This window comes from Bufo gargarizans, chromosome 3 (genome assembly GCF_014858855.1).
Source record: "Bufo gargarizans isolate SCDJY-AF-19 chromosome 3, ASM1485885v1, whole genome shotgun sequence".
Classification (NCBI taxonomy): domain Eukaryota; kingdom Metazoa; phylum Chordata; class Amphibia; order Anura; family Bufonidae; genus Bufo; species Bufo gargarizans.
The window spans coordinates 488,895,466-488,912,316 of NC_058082.1; positions in this window are offsets into that span (position 1 = coordinate 488,895,466).

The window sequence follows — 16,851 nt, forward strand, 5'->3', positions numbered from 1 at the left end:
TATTATACATTTAGAAAGTAAGAAGATACGCTGCACCTGCAGATTCTGAGGCTTAATTGTTTTTCCTATCTGAACATGAATTCTACAGTGTGAGAATGGTCTAGATGTTCCTCAAAGTATATATTCATGTATCAAAGTTTGTCCCTCAGCCCTGAGACAAGGCCTCTAGATGTCAGAGGTGTGAAGTGTTGAAAATATTAGGCATGTATGAGTTAACCCTTAATGGTATGATGCTTATTGCTTATACAACAGTGCCATCTAGATATAAGCGGTTAATACTACATCAGTAGCAAAATTGCATTCTGGGTAGTATTATGACGTCATGCTCCTTATCAATGCACACACCCCTCCAACAATGATTGGAAAGTTCCAAATTCGGAGGGCGTGTTCATCTGATAAGTTTTGGGTTAAGAAACCAGTTACCAAAAGAAAAAAAAAAAAAAAAAAGGAGAAAAGAAAAAGAAAGAGAAAACAAACATTTGGATGATAGATCTCTGGAGAATGATTTGGATTATCGGGAAAAACTCTTGAGAGCTGGCTGCCCCAAGACTCTGCACATCACTTGACCATTGGGTAATGTATATTTTGTTTTTATGTAGTATTGATCTAAATTAATTGGCTTGATACTTAGCCAGATAACCGCTCACTTGCGGACGTGTAACGTTAGTTGCTACATCAGTATTTTCTCTGATTTCAGTTACGATGCATATAACTGAAAGAAGGGGATAATATTGGGAAACTCTTTGTTGGGAATCTTTGTATTCCATAGTTTGATATCAAGCCAATAATTTATAAGTTTTGTTGCAATACTACCATTATCTGAAAGATTGGTCATCATTTTTGGGCAGAGCAAGGGCTCGTATCTGTCATATTCTTGATTGAGTTTTCCGCATAATCCATTGATTGTATATTTCTCACAGATTTAAAGCTGTATTGCATAATATTCTTGTGTTGGTTGAGTAGTGTTTTGGTGGTATCATATAGTGGTGAATTCTGGGTACTGCATATCATTGTATATTATTGAAATTTATGTTGATTCATTTTCGTTTGTATTTTAACCTATTGTATAATAAACCATTTATATTTTTGCATAGATGCTTGTACCCTGTTTTACTGATTGCACAAAATAATCAGGTTCTTGATTGAACTCTTTATATTTATATAAAGCATTTGCTTTATATACCCGACAACATATCTCTTAAGCAATGAATTATTAAACACATCATGTATATAAAAGGAGTCGGGTAGCTTAAGTCTAAAGGACACTGGGTTAACAACCTCAATAATATTGTATGGTCCAATGAAACGCGGAGAGAATTTCCTAGAATACTGTTTCAAAGCAAGATTCTTAGTCGACAACCACACCTTATCGCCGAGTACAAAATTTACCCCCTTGGAACGTCTCTTATTGGCATGTTTACACTGTGTTTCCTGGGCCTTTTCCAGGTTCGTTAGAACCTGTGCCTAGACTGTGTACAGTCTAGAGGTAAAAGAATCTGCCTGCGGGTTGAGTGAGGATACAGAGGGACTAGAACAAAAGCAAGGATGCAAACCACTGTTACAAAAAAAAGGAGACACCCTCGAGGAAGAATTAACTCGATTGTTAATAGCAAATTCTGCCAAAGGGAGGTATCTCGCCCATAAGAGTTGATTATGTGATACATAGCTCCTTAGAAAAAGCTCCACTGCCTGATTTAACCATCCCGTCTGCCCATTGGTCTGTTGATGGAAGGCAGACGAAAAGGATAAAGAGATGTTGCATCTTCGACAAAAAGCCCTCCAGAAACCAGAAACAAACTGAACGCCTCTTTTAGAGATGATATTCTGAGGGACACCATGCAGACGTACCAAATGTTCAATGAACAAGGATGCTATGGTATTCGCAACATGGAGCTTACTTAAAGGAACAAAGTGCACCATCTTGCTAATATGGTCAACCACTACCCACACCACTGATTTCTTCTCAGAAAGCGGCAGATCAGAAATAAAATCCATGGAAATGTGAGACCATGGCTTGCAGGGAATGGGTAGTGGTTGTAGTTCACCAGCGGGAAGTGTTCTCGGGGTCTTAGACCTGGCACAAACATCGCAAGCCAAAACATAACACCGTACATCCTTAGACAAAGTGGGCCACCAGAAAGACCTCAGCAGCAATTCCTTAGTGGCAGCATTACCTGGATGACCAGAGAGCATGGAGTCATGACATTCACCCAATAATTGAAAACAAAAGCACTCAGGAACAGATAATTTATCTGCCGGTTTTTGTGGAGGAGTAAGTTGCTGAGCCCGTTGAATCTTAGAGGAAAGATCCGCAGAAGCTGCTGCCACAAAGATGCTCGCCAGCAAGATGGGTTCCGGTGGGTTTCAGGAGGTTGGACGGCATTGAAACTCCGGGACAAGGCATCTGTCTTAATATTTTTACTTCCTGGTCTGAAAGTATTCGAAAAATTTAAACGAGTAAAAAACAGGGCCCATCTGGCTTGTCTAGGATTAAGGTGTTTGGCTGCCTCAAGTAACACTAAGTTCTTATGATTGGTGAGGACAGTAATACGGTGTCTAGCCCCTTCTAAAAAATGCCTCTATTCCTCAAATGCCTATTTTATGGGCAGTAATTTGCAGTTTCCAATATCGTAATTTCTCTCCGAAGGATAGAACTTACAAGAGAAGAAGGCGCATGGCCTTAAATTAGTGAGGTTAGAAGAGAAAGGATGGCCCCACACTATCCTCTGAGGCATCAACCTCCACCACAAAAGGCTCCTCGGTATCGGGCTGAACCAAGACTGGAGCCATCGAAAAAATGTTATGGGTATCAAAGGCCCAACAGGCCTCCAATGACCAGTTAACCAGATCAGAACCTTTTTTAGTTAAGTCAGTAAGGGGCTTGGCAATAACAGAAACATTCTTTATGCATTTACGGTAAAAATTGTCAAATCCTAAAAAGTGTTGGAGTGCCTTTAAGGAGGATGGTCTTACCCAGTCTTGGATAGCCTGAACCTTACTGGGATCCATTTTAAATGAATGAGGAGTAAGAATATAGCTGAGATAAGGAATCTCTTGAACTCCAAAAACACATTTCTCTAATTTAATGGACAGATGATTCTCCCTGAGGATTTTAAGAACCAATCTGATGTGAGACACATGAGAATCCCAGTCAGGTGAAAAGACAAGAATATTATCAAGATAAACAATCATAACTTTGCCGAGGAGTTCTCTGTCATTCATGAAATTCTGAAACACAACTGGGGCATTGCAAAGACCGAATGGCATAACAAGATACTCAAAGTGTCCCTCTGGAGTATTAAAAGCAGTTTTCCACTCATCTCCCTCCTTACTATGAACGTGGTTATACGCTCTTCTCAAATCAAATTTAGAAAACCACGAAGCACCCAAAATCTGGTTAAACAAATCAGGAATCAACGGGATGGAATACTGATTCCTAATAGTGATTTTATTCAAATTTCTATATTCATTGCAGGGCCCGAGACCACCGTCCCAGGGGAGGGGTGGAGGGCCTAATATGTCCCTTCTTGAGACTCTCCTGGATATAGTCTTTCATGGCCCTGCGCTCAGGACCCTGCAACAACCTGGATCGGGGTGGACAATTCTGTATAGGAATTCCCATTTGTTCAACAAATTCAACGTTCCGGAATGGCCATCTCAGTTCCCATCCTGAATATAATTGAAAATCTGTGGTGTGACCTAAAGAGAGCTATCCAACTATTTATACAGGAAAATCATGACGATTAACAAGGTTGCCCAAACTTTTGCATCCCACTGTATGTATTCATATGTGAACCTACTTCTTTAGTGATATAAAACCATAATGATGATCAATACTATATACTTGCATTGTATAAAACATATCAACAAATAATATACATATTCAATATCACGCCATTCAGACGACAATATGACCGAGGGTGACAATAATTGCTCTCACCTCACAGTGACTAAATTAAAAGCCATATATCTAAACAGGCCAAGAAAAGGATCTCATTTCAGAGTGGGAACTTATTTCAGAGAGGGAACCTCATTTCATAGCGGGAACCTATTATTGTAGTGTATTTAAGAGAGAAAAGTCCACATAAGGCAGAGGCACAATCAGTGAGAACTCATATAGCTAGGTTTTCCATATATATATGCTATTTTTTTGTCTACAATGTCCAAACTGCTCCCCTTATGAAAAACATACAAAGAAAACACAGTTATGTGCAAATCATCAATTTATAAGAACGATGAAAACGTGAAGCCTTCATTGAGGCCTTTAGGGCTGAGACTCTCAAGGCGGTAAATCCACCTATTCTCCCCTTGCCGGAGAACCTTATTCAAATCATCTCTATGTGCACCAAAGGTCTTTTTGCATAGCCCCCAAAATTTTAGACATCTCGGATCACCATTTATAAAAGGCTCTCCCATGTCTCAATATCGTAGTGTCTTATTTAGTATTGACACTAATTATATATTGGCTAGGGTTAAGCGAACCTGAAATGTAAAGTTCGGGTTCGCACCAAACTTTAGGATTTTTGGACCCCGGATCCGAACATTTTAGTAAAAGTTCGGGTTCGGGTTTGGTGTTCGGCGCTTTCTTGGCTCTTTTTGAAAGGCTGGAGAGCAGCCAATCAACAAGGGTTTAACTGTGTGACCTTAGAAGCCATCACAGCCATGCCTACTAATGGCATGGCTGTGATTGGCCAGTGCAGCATGTGACCCAACCTCTATATAAGCTGGAGTCAAGTAGCGATGTATGTCACTCTGCTGTTACTAGTGTAGGGAGAGGATGCGCCTGGTGATTTCAGGGAGAGAATCTTTGGTTCAGAACGTGAATTTAACTCAGCGATCGACATACATTTAGTTGTGTGGGTGCAGGGGCACAATCTTTTTACCCTGCCCTGAGCCCAGTGACAGAAAAAAAAAACCTTTTATCTGTTAGTTAGGTGGGCGGCGGCCATTTTATTCAAGCTCAGTGCACCAGCACTGAATCTGAGCTTTTGTGACATTGAAGTCCAATCTTGGAAAATTGCACTAATAATCTGGTTGTAAAAAATCACCCTTTTTTGGCCATATACAACATCTGGTGCATTTGCAGGATTAGTCAGTGTTCAATTTAATCTACAAATACAGACATCATTTTCAGTTTTTTTTTTAAAACACCCTTTTTGTGCAAAATACACTATTTTACATCCCTAGCTGCATCTGGATGTGTGAAATTCAAACGTTAAATACAGCTTTTATATTCTGTTAGTAGAAAAACACACTTTTTTGGCAATATACAACATCTGGATTAGTCAGTGTGCAATTTAAGCTAGAAATACAGCCATAATTTTCAGGGTTTTTAAAAACACACTTTTTTTGCCGAAATACACCATTATTCCGTCCTTGTAGCATCAAGACGTTTGAAATTCCAGGGTTATATACTGCTGTCATATTCAGTTATTAAACAAACACTGTTTGGGCAAAAAAATAATAATATTTAGCAGCCTTTGCTGCAGATGTCATTGTGAGATACACCTTTTAAATACAGGCGTTATATTCAGTTATTTGAAATATAGCCATTTTGGGCACAAATCTTTAATTGTGGCCTAGTGTGGGTCAGGGCATGTGAGATACACCCTTTAGATACAGGGGTTATATTTTTCTATTAATAAAACACCCTTTTTTGGGCAAAATACACCATTGTTCCGCCCTTGCAGCATCAAGACATTTGAAATTCCAGGGTTATATACTGCTGTCATATTCAGTTATTAAACAAACATCCGTTTGGACCAAAAAAAAAAACTTGGCAGCCTTTGCTGCAGATGCCATTGTGAGATACACCGTTTATATACAGCCATTATATTCAGTTATTTAAAATACAGCCATTTTGGACATAAATCTTTAATTGCGGCCTAGTGTGGGTCAGAGCGTGTGAGATACACCATTTATATGCAGGGGTTATATTCAGTTAATTAAAAGACAGCCCTTTTGGGCATAAATCTTTAATTGCGGCCTAGTGTGGGTCAGGGCGTGTGAGATACACCATTTATATGCAGGGGTTATATTCAGTTAATTAAAATACAGCCATTTTGGGCATAAATCTTTAATTGTGGCCTAGTGTGGGTCAGGGCGTGTGAGATACACCCTTTATATACAGGAGTTATTTTATTCTATTAATAAAACACCCTTTTTTGGCTGTGATGTACCACTGCTATACCTAGTACACAGGTACAAAAAAAAAATATGTCAGTTACATTTTCGGTTGAAATTAATCCCTTAAGGACACAGGACGTACCGGTACGCCCTATTTCCAGAGTCCTTAAGGACACAGAGTCCTTAAGGATACGTCCTGACTTAAAATCGGGATTCCAGCGCCGCGGGGGTTAATCGGAATGGGAGGCCGGCTGAAATCATTCAGCCGGCATCCCGTAACAACGCAGGGGGGGTCAATTGACCCCCCCCCCCGTATCGGCGATCGCAGAAAACCGCAGGTCAATTTAGACCTGCGGTTTTCTGCGTTTCCGGTCCATTCGGGTGTCCTGTGACCCGATGAATCGGAAAAAGACTGCGATCGGTGGCGTACTTATACACCACCAATCGCAGTCCAAGGATTTGGAGAGGCGGTGCTGGCCCTGGTGCTGAACACTGCTGTCCAGGGTGCTGATTGGTGCAGGGGAGAGAGGAGCGAGATTCAAACTTCCTGCGCTCCTCTCTCCCCTCCTCTTTCTGTCCAGCACCCTGACCGTGCAGCATCGTCCAGCACCAGCTCCTGTGTCCCCCTAATCGCCATCCATCACCCTCCTGCACCCATCGCCACCCAGGTAGGTTAGGGTCAGTGAGGGAGAGGCACCGTTAGGCAGGGAAAGAAGGGAAAAGTAAGTTAGGAAAAAAAAAAGAAAAAGTACTTTTATTCCAAACTTCCATCTATCCATCTAACCCTTAAAAAATGTATCTGTTGACATCCAGTGTACTTTTTCCATAGACGGTGTCTGCTGCGGACAGTGACATTCCCAGCACGACAACTGCAGTGTAACGTGTGCGCTTCAATAATTTATCTGTGACATACAGTGTACTTTTTTGCGTAGATGCTGCATACAGTGACATTACCGGTGTTACCTCTCCTGTATAACGTTTCCTCATCCCAAATACCTGTAATTTTTCATTAGCCGCTGGTGACAGAATTGACATTATCTGCGGGATATCTCCTGTGTGACATTTCCACATCCCAAATACCTTTTTAAATTTGTTTGTGCATAAACTTCCAAATCCTACGCTACGTGTGACAGACTTTTAATCATCATACAAACTACAAAAAATTACGTGGCGTCAAAAGGCAGGAAGTGCTCAAGACTTTCAATCATATATAACATTTAATATGAAGAAGGCGAGGGACAGTGGCCGTGATGCTGATGGTACACGCAGAGGCTGTGGCCCTGGGCGTGGTGAAACTGTGCCTTCTGCCAGAGCACAAGAAAAACAATAATCCACGATACATAGCTCCATGTCCCAGTTTACAGGGCGGCGCAGGACACCACTCTTGAAGTCAGACCAGTGAGCCCATGTGATCTGTTGGATTGCAGCAGATAATGCTTCCAGTAGCTTTAGCACCACCCTGTCTTCCATCAAGTCCAGTCTCAGTAGCCAAAAGTCTGCTCAACCCAATCCTCACTCTGATCATCCTTCCTCTCACCATGGAGTTTGGGCAAACAGGTGATCCCACACTCAGATATTCCGAGGAGCTCTTTTCAGCACCATTCTTTGATTTGGCGCTCTCACCAAGCACGCTTGAAAAGGGACAGATCTTTTGCTCTGATTCCCAAACTCGTCAGCATTCGCATTCACAAGAAGATGAGGGTGGGGAACATCAATTACTGTTTAATGAGGTGGATCATGATGAGACTCAGTTGCCAATAACTCAATTGCAATTACTGTCTCAAGAATTAGAGGAAGAGGATGACACATAGTTGTCAATCAGTGAGTTTGTGGTCAGGTCAACAAGTCAGCAGGATGAGCAGAGTGAGGAAGTGGAAGATGAGGTGGTGGACGATGAAGTCACTGACCCAACTTGGGGTGAAATGCCGAGCGAGGACAGCAGTACAGAGGGGGGGGGGGGGTGATCTGCTGCACTGCAACAGGTTGGAAGAGGCAGTGGGGTGGAAAAAGAGACAAGGCAAGCCAAGGGGAAGGTGTTCCGCAGTCTGGCGCTTTTATGAGGAGATTGCGGATGACAAATGAATAGTAATTTGCAACATGTGCCATACAAAAATGAGCAGGGGCCTGAACACTAGCAACCTCACTATCACCAGCATGATCCGTCAAACGGCATCAAAGCACCGTAATAGGTGGGCGAAACGTCTAGGTCCACAATCTGTCCAAGACGCATGTCCGGATGCCTCCCGCCCTGCACCTGGACCTTTGCAAGCACCATCAGCGACCAAATCCACCTCTGTGTCCCAGTGCAGCGTCCAATCGTCCTTACCCCAGGCATTTGAATGCAATCGCAAATACTCAGCCACCCACCCACAGGCCATAGAACTAAATGTACAGCTTTCCAAATTACTGGCCCTGGAAATGTTGCCATTTAGGCTTGTGGACACTGAGGCCTTCCGCAGCCTGATGTTGGCAGCTGCCAGGTTACGCTGTCCCCAGCCGCCACTATTTTTCAAGGTGTGCCATGCCCGCCTTACACCAACATGTGTCCCGTAATATCACACAAGCCCTGACCAACGCAGTTACTAGGAAGGTCACTTAACCACGGACACATGGACAAGTACATTAGGCCAGGGATGCTACAGTTCTCTGACGGCACACTGGGTGAATGTTGTGTAGGCCGGTAGCCAGGTGCTACCAATGCCAAGGATTGCGGGCCCCATGTCGATCAGGGTTTCTGCCAGCACCCACATTAGTGGCTCCAACACCCACTTCTCCTCCCCCGCCTCTTCCTTCATTTCTACCTCCAAATTATCCGCGTGCCGCACCAGTCAGTCATCAAGCTGGAAGCAGTGTAGCACTGCAGTGAAGAAGCGGCAACAGGCCGTGCTGAAGCTGATATCCTTAGGGCATGAACAGTACACCGCCGCAGAGCTGTGGCAGGGGATAAGAGAGCAGCCTGAGCTGTGGCTCTCGCCACTCAACATAGAGCCAGGCATGGTTGTGTCTGATAATGGCCGTAACTTGGTGGCGGCTTTAGAGCTCGGCAAGCTCAGACACATCCCATGCCCGACCCACGTCTTAAACTTAGTGGATCAGGGGTTTCTCAAAACCTACCCCAATTTGCCTGAGCTACTGGTGAAGATGCACTGCATGTGTGCACATTTCCGTAAGTCATTGACAGCTTCAACCGGCCTGTCAACGCTGCAGCAGTGCTTGAAAATGGCAGCTCACCGTCTGTTGTGCGATGTGAGCATGTGCCTGAACTCGACGTTCCACATGTTGGCAAGGCTTTGTGAGCAGCAGAGGACAGTAGTGGAATACCAGCTGCAACATGGTCGTAGCCTTTCCAGTCAGCTTCCACAATTCACAAGCAGGGAGTGAGCATGGATGTCTGACCTATGTGAGATTTTAAGAAACTTTGATGAATCAACACAGATGGTGAGTGGCGACAACGCTATTATCAGCGTAACCATTCGACTTATGTGTCTACTCAAACAGAGTTGAGCGGACACCTGGATGTTTGGGTTTGCTAGATTCGGCCGAACTTCGCCAAAAAGTTTGAGTTCGGGACCCGAACTTGACCCGAACTTGCCCCCGAACCCCATTGAAATCAATGGGGACCCGGACTTTTGGGCACTAAAATGGGTCTAAAAAAGTCCTCGAAATAGCTAGAGGGCTGAAAAAGGAAGCAAAATGGGGGTAAGAGAAGGACAAGTGCCCTGCAAACAAATGCGGATAGGGAAATCACTTAAAATAACATAAAATACATACAAATTAAAAATAATAATCTTGAACTAGGAGGGGGAAGTGGATGTGGAGTAAGAGGTTTAGGAGGCGGTGACTGTGGCGGTGTAGGTGGAAGCGGCAGTGGAGGAGGTAGCCAACACTGTTTTTCGTTAGTTGTTTTATTTTATTTTATTTTTATTGGGGTAGCCCCCATAATATTGGGACATATAAAAAAAGAAAACAAAGAATAAGTGCACTTGAGTATAACAATGGCTGGTGAAGCTGGTATAAATGTACAATTAAGTTCACTGACAGTAATGCTGTGCCGGTGTAATAAAGAGAAAACATTTCTTGAGGTCAAACAACAGTGTGACAGGCAAATTTAATACAATTACTTCACGGTCACAAAAAATTAGAATTTGTCAACCAACAATGTAACAGCAGTATTGACTGGTTTTATTGGACTGTCAGAAATGCAGTGCAGGCCGCAAATGTACTATGTAGCACAACAAGGTAACAGTAGTATTTAACGGTTTTATTTGGCCTGTCAGAAATGCAGTGCAGGCTGCAAATATCCAATCTTGCACATAAAGGGTGCTTATTTCAACCAACAATACCGTATGGGAATAAAAGGTTAAGGAACAAAAAGAAACCAATGTGGATAAATAGAACTGTAATGAAAGCAATAAATGACAAAAACAAAGCATATAAATCACTAAAACAGGAGGGTAGCACGGAAGCACTGAAAATCTATAAGGAAAAAAAAATAGAACATGTAAAAAACAAATTAAAGCGGCCAAACTAGAGACCGAGAGATTAATTGCCAAAGAGAGTAAAACTAACCCTAAAATGTTCTTCAATTATATAAATGTTCAAAAGTATAAATCTGAAGGTGTCGGCCCGTTATAGAGTAATAAGGGGGGAGTCGCAGAGAGCGACGAGGAGAAAGCAAAGCTGTTAAATATTTTTTTCTCCAATGCATTTACTGAGGAAAATAATCTGTCAGATGAAATGCTGAATGTAAAAATAAATTCCCCATTAAAAGTGCCCTGTCTGACCCAGGAAGAAGTGCAATAGCGACTTAAAAAGATTAAAATAGACAAATCGCCAGGACCGGATGGCGTACACCCCCGTATCCTAAGGGAATAAAGTAATGTCATAGCCAGACCCTTACTTCTCTACACTGACAGGGAATGTCCCATAGTATTGGCGCATAGCAAATGTGGTGCCAATATTCAAAAGGGGTCCAAAAAACAGAGCCTGGAAACTATAGGCCGGTAAGTTTAACATCTGTTGTGGGTAAACCGTTTGAAGGTTTTCTAAGAGATGCTATCTTAGAGCATCTCGACGGAAATAAGCAAATAACGCCATATCAGCATGGCTTCATGAGGGATCGGTCGTGCCAAACTAATTTAATCAGTTTCTATGAGGAGGTAAGTTCTAGACTTGACAGCGGTCTATCAATGGATGTCGTATACCTGGACTTCTCCAAAGCATTTGACACTGTACCACATAAAAGGTTAGTATATAAAATGAGAATGCTCGGACTGGGAGAAAACGTCTGTATGTGGGTAAGTAACTGGCTGAGTGATAGAAAACAGAGGGTGATTATTAATGGTACACACTCAGATTGGGTCACTGTCACTAGTGGGGCACCTCAGGGGTCAGTATTGGGCCCTATGCTCTTCAATATATTTATGAATGATCTTGTAGAAGGCTTGCATAGTAAAATATACATTTTCGCAGATGACACTAAACTGTGTAAAGTAATTAACACTGAAGAGGACAGTATACTACTACAGAGGGATCTGGATAGATTGCAGGCTTGGGCAGATAAGTGGCAGATGAGGTTTAACACTGACAAATGTAAAGTTATGCACATGGGAAGGAATAATGCAAGTCACTTGTACATACTAAATGATAAAACACTCGGTAATGGAAAAGGATCTATGAATTTTAATAAACAGCAAACTAAGCTGCAAAAACCAATGTCAGGCAGCTGCTGCCAAGGCCAATAAGATAATGGGTTGCATCAAAAGGGGTATAGATGCCCGTGATAAGAACATAATCCTACCACTTTACAAATCGCTAGTCAGACCACCCATGGAGTACTGTGTACAGTTCTGGGCTCCTGTGAACAAGGCAGACATAGCAGAGCTGGAGAGGGTCCAGAGGAGGGCAACTAAAGTAATAACTGGAATGGTGCAACTACAGTACCCTGAAATATTATCAAAATTAGGGTTATTCACTTTAGAAAAAAGACGACTAAGGGGAAATCTAATTACTATGTATAAATATATCAGGGGTCAGTACAGAGATCTATCCCATCAACTATTTAGCCCCAGGACTGTGACAAGGAGACATCCTCTGTGCCTGGCGGAAAGAAGGTTTGTACACAAACATAGAAGAGGATTTTTTACGGTAAGAGCAGTGAGACTATGGAACTCTCTGTCTGAGGAGGTGATGATGGTGACTACATTAAAAGAATTCAAGAGGGGCCTGGATGTATTTCTGGAGTGTAATAATATTACAGGCTATAGCTACTAGAGATGGGTCGTTGATTCAGGGAGTTATCTGATTGCCTGTTTGGAGTCAGGGAAGTGGGGGAAATTGGCTTCTACCTCACAGTTGTTGTTTTTTTGCCTTCCTCTGGATAAACTTGCAGGATAACAGGCCGAACTGGATGGACAAATGTCTTTTTTTCAGCCTTATGTACTATGTTACTATGTAACAATGTAAGAGCAGTATTTAACGGTTTTATTGGACTGTCAGATATGCAGCGCAGGCCACAAATGTACTATGTAGCACAAAAAGGGTGTTTTTTTCAAACAACAATATGCCAGAAATGCAGTGCAGGCCCAAAAATTTACTTTCTAGCACAAAATATGGGAATTTGTCAACCGCCAATGTAAGAGCAGTATTTACTGGTTTTATTTGACTGTCAGCTATGCAGTGCCGGTGTCAGAAAGAGAAAAAAAATTGCTTTAGGTCACACAAATATGTGACAGACTAATGTAATAGAATTATTTTCACTGCCAAGTTTGCACTGCAGGCCTCAGGGGTACTTGACAGCCATAAAAAGGAAATTTGTCCCCCTAGAATCTAACGATGGATTTAATGAATAGATTTTCCCTGTCAGATATTCAGCACAGGGGTAGTTCACAGAAGAAAATGGGAATATGTCCCCTCCTTTCCCCCGGAGCTCTGAAGTCACAGACGGATTACCTATATTATTTTTCCTTCCCCTGGCACATATGCAGTGTCCTTAAAAAATGCCTACTGAGCTACCAGAACAGGATTAAAGGGCTTCTGTCACCCCACTAAAGTCTTTTTTTTTTTGGGGGGGGGGGGGGGCTAGTTAAATTCCTTATACTGCGATATATGAAAATATAATGCTCTTACTTACTTTCCTTCAGCAGTTTCTTCTAAAAACAAACTTTTATAATATGTAAATGAGGTCTCTACCAGCAAGTAGGGCGTCTACTTGCTGGTAGCCAGCGCAAAAAACAGCCCCCTCGTCCTGTTGATTGACAGGGCCAGCCGCGATCTCCTCCTCCGGCCGGCCCTGTCAGCATTTCAAATATCGCGCGCCTCTGTTCATTCGGCGCAGGCGCTCTGAGATGAGGAGGCTCGCCTCCTCAGCACTCCCTCAGTGCGCCTGCACCGATGATGTCTTCTCTTTCGGTGATGTCATTTAACTAGTCCCCCCCAAAAAAATGACTTTAGTGGGGTGACAGAAGCCTTTTAAAGTAATGTCCCTGACACACATGCAGTTGCAAGTGCACTGCACTGCACTTGCACAAATGGTCACCGACGCCTACCTAACAAACAGACTGATTAAAGCTTATTTCTCTGTGGCACTGGGCTCAGGAGTACAAAAATGTAGCCTAGCACCCACAAAAATAATCGCTGTAGCCTACACTAAAATTGTTTCCTAATCTCTGCCTCACAGCAGCAGCATCCTCTCCCTACACTAGTAAGAGCAGAGTGACGTGTGGCGCTACTTGACTCCAGCTTATATAGAGGCTGGGTCACATGCTGCACTGGCCAATCACAGCCATGCCATTAGTATGCATGGCTGTGATAGCTTCTAAGGGCACACAAGTTAAACGCTTGTTGATTGGCTGCCCTGCGCCATTAAATCGCCGAACACTGAACTCAAACCCGAATTTTAACAGAAATGTTCAGGTTCGGGTCCGGGTACCAAAAACCCTAAAGTTCGGTACGAACCAGAACTTTACAGTTCGGGTTCGCTCAGCCCTATACTCAAATGCTCGCTGCTCACAATTAAGGATGAAGCTTTGCATGTGGAAGAGGTGGAAATGGGGAAAGACATTACACAGGGTGATAGTCAGGCCACCCTCGTGGAGTTCGTCTTCTCAGCGCGAGTTGAATGATGAAGAGAAGGAGGAAGAGGAGGAGCAGGAGATGGTTGCCTCCGCTACAGAGGGTAGTACCCATGGAAGTTTAATTCCATCTGTTCTGCGTGGGTGGGCAGAAGGGGGAAAGAGAATGAGGAGATTGAGAGTGATCTTCCTGACAACGACAGCGAAGTATTGCCTGTTGGTACTCTGTCACACGTGGCTGACTTCATAATAGGCTGCCTTTCCTGTGACACGTACGATATGTATTTTAGATAACACGGATTACTGGTTGTTCACCCTTCTCGACCCCCTCTACAAAGATAACTTCTCATCTCTCATTCCTCTGGTGGAGAGGACGAGCAAAACGGTGCAATACCAGAAGGTCCTTGTTGAAATATTGCTCTAAAAATTTCCATCTGACAACACTGGCGGCAGAGTCCGTCGTTCCTTAGCCAACCGAGGAGGGGTGACAAGGGGAACACAAGCAGTTCCAACAGAGGCAGAGCAACACTGTCCAAAGCCTGGGACAGTTTCATGACACCCCGCCAGCACCCTCACCCTGATGCATGGCCTAGTGTCAGAAGGAGGGAAAAATGTTTAATATGGTGAAGGAGTACATAGCAGACCGTGTCAGCGTTCTCAATGATCCCTCAGTGCCTTACAACTACTGGGTGTCCAAGCTTGACACGTGGCACGAACTGGGGCTCTACGCCTTGGAGGTGCTGGCCTGCCCTGCTGCCAGCATTTTTTCTGAGCTGGCATTTAGTGCTGCTGGTTGCATTATAACAGATAAGCGTATCCGCCTGTCAACTGAAAATGCTGACAGGTTGACTCTTAAAATGAACAAGGCCAGTGGAAAGCTGATAAACATAAAGGCACTTTAAATGTGTTGTTTATAATGTACTGAATACACTGTATTCCCATGCACCCCTTCCACCACAAACAAGGGTATATGGTTCAATCTTCCTTTTCTCATCCTCCTTCTCCTCTTCCATCATATCAACATGCTTATTTGTCGCATATAATGCTGTTGCATATATGCCCTTTGCATATCATGTTTTAGAGGATCAGCTCACCAGGAGGCCCTCAACTACAATGCTTTACAGGGTCAGCTCACCAGCAGGCCCTCGCATAATTTTTTTTACAGGGTCAGCTAACCAGCAGGCCCTCGCATATAATTTTTACAGGGTCATCTCACCAGCAGGCCATCACCTACAATGTTTTACAAAATTGTTATGCACTGACCGTCTAATATACCTCCTTCCACATAATCACTTGTTCTTTTCTGTAAGGTGAATGCATAATTTTTCTGGCCTGTACTCCACTGGCCTACAGTAAAATTGTTATCCACTGACTGCCTAATATACCATCAGCAGCCACATAATCACTTGTTCTTTTCTGTCCAGTGAATGCCTAATGTTTGCGGCCTGTACTCCACTGGCCTACAGTAAAATTGTTATCCACTGACCGTCTACTATACCTCCAGCCACATAATCACTTGTTCTTTTCTGTCAGGTGAATGCCTTTTTTTGGGGGCCCGTACTCCCATGTACTAAAATAAAATACTTCTAGGCTCCAGCAGGGCACATTTTTGAGAGTTTCCCTTTAATACGCATAGAAATGGCCCCTTATTAAAATACATATTTTTTGTGGAAATTTTTGCCATTGATCCCCCTCTGGTATGTCACTGTCCATGTCGTGGCACTATTTGTGCACTTCTAGTAAGTTTTTGGAGGCTTCAAACATGACCTGAAGGTTTTTCAGGTTTGTTTGCCATTAAAGTGAATGGGGACCCCCGCAAAAGCGCGGTTCGCAAACATTTGATCGCGAATGTGCGTTTACGTTTGTGAAACATCCTGGACGATGTTCGTCCATCACTAGTGGCAGTCTAATTATGGTGGCCACTGACAGAGGTTTTTCAAGACTGATGGTAGGAAGCTGGAACTGATGGACTAAAGCTTGCTGAATGACGTTGCCAGCTGACCCAGAGTCCAAGAATGCAGGCACAGACAGTGTGACTCCCTTATGAGAGTGAGTCACCGGAAGAAATAGTTTCGGAGAGGACTTCTCCTTGTTTAGGACCACCTCTACAACTGATTCTAGACATTGGTGTTCCCGGCTTCTGTGGACAATTACGCACAAAGTGTGCCTTGCCTCCACAACACAAACACAGGTTCTCTGCTTTATGGTGTAAACATTCCTGATCAGACAATCGAAGGTGCTCTATTTGCATGGGCTCTTCAGGTAGGGTGGACACTAGAGAAATGACCGGCCTCTGGAAGGATGGAGACAAATGAGGTGGTCTTCTGGTGCATGTGACCTCCTTAGAACGTTCCCTGAAACACATATCTATCCTTGTAGCCAAGGTGATCAGGTCATTCACTGTAGACGAACGGTTGCGACTAGCTAATTCATCCATAATCCGGTCACAAAGACCCTCCCAGAACATCGCCAGTTGAGCCTCATTGTTCCATGCAAATTCAGCAGCCAGGGTGCTAAACTAGATGGTGTACTGACCCACAGACGAGGAACCCTGTCGTAGACGCAGCAGGGTTGATGCAGCGGAAGACGTGTGGCCGGGCTTTTAAAAAAACAGCCAGAAGGTAGCCAGGAAAGACTGCAGATTAGTGGGCTC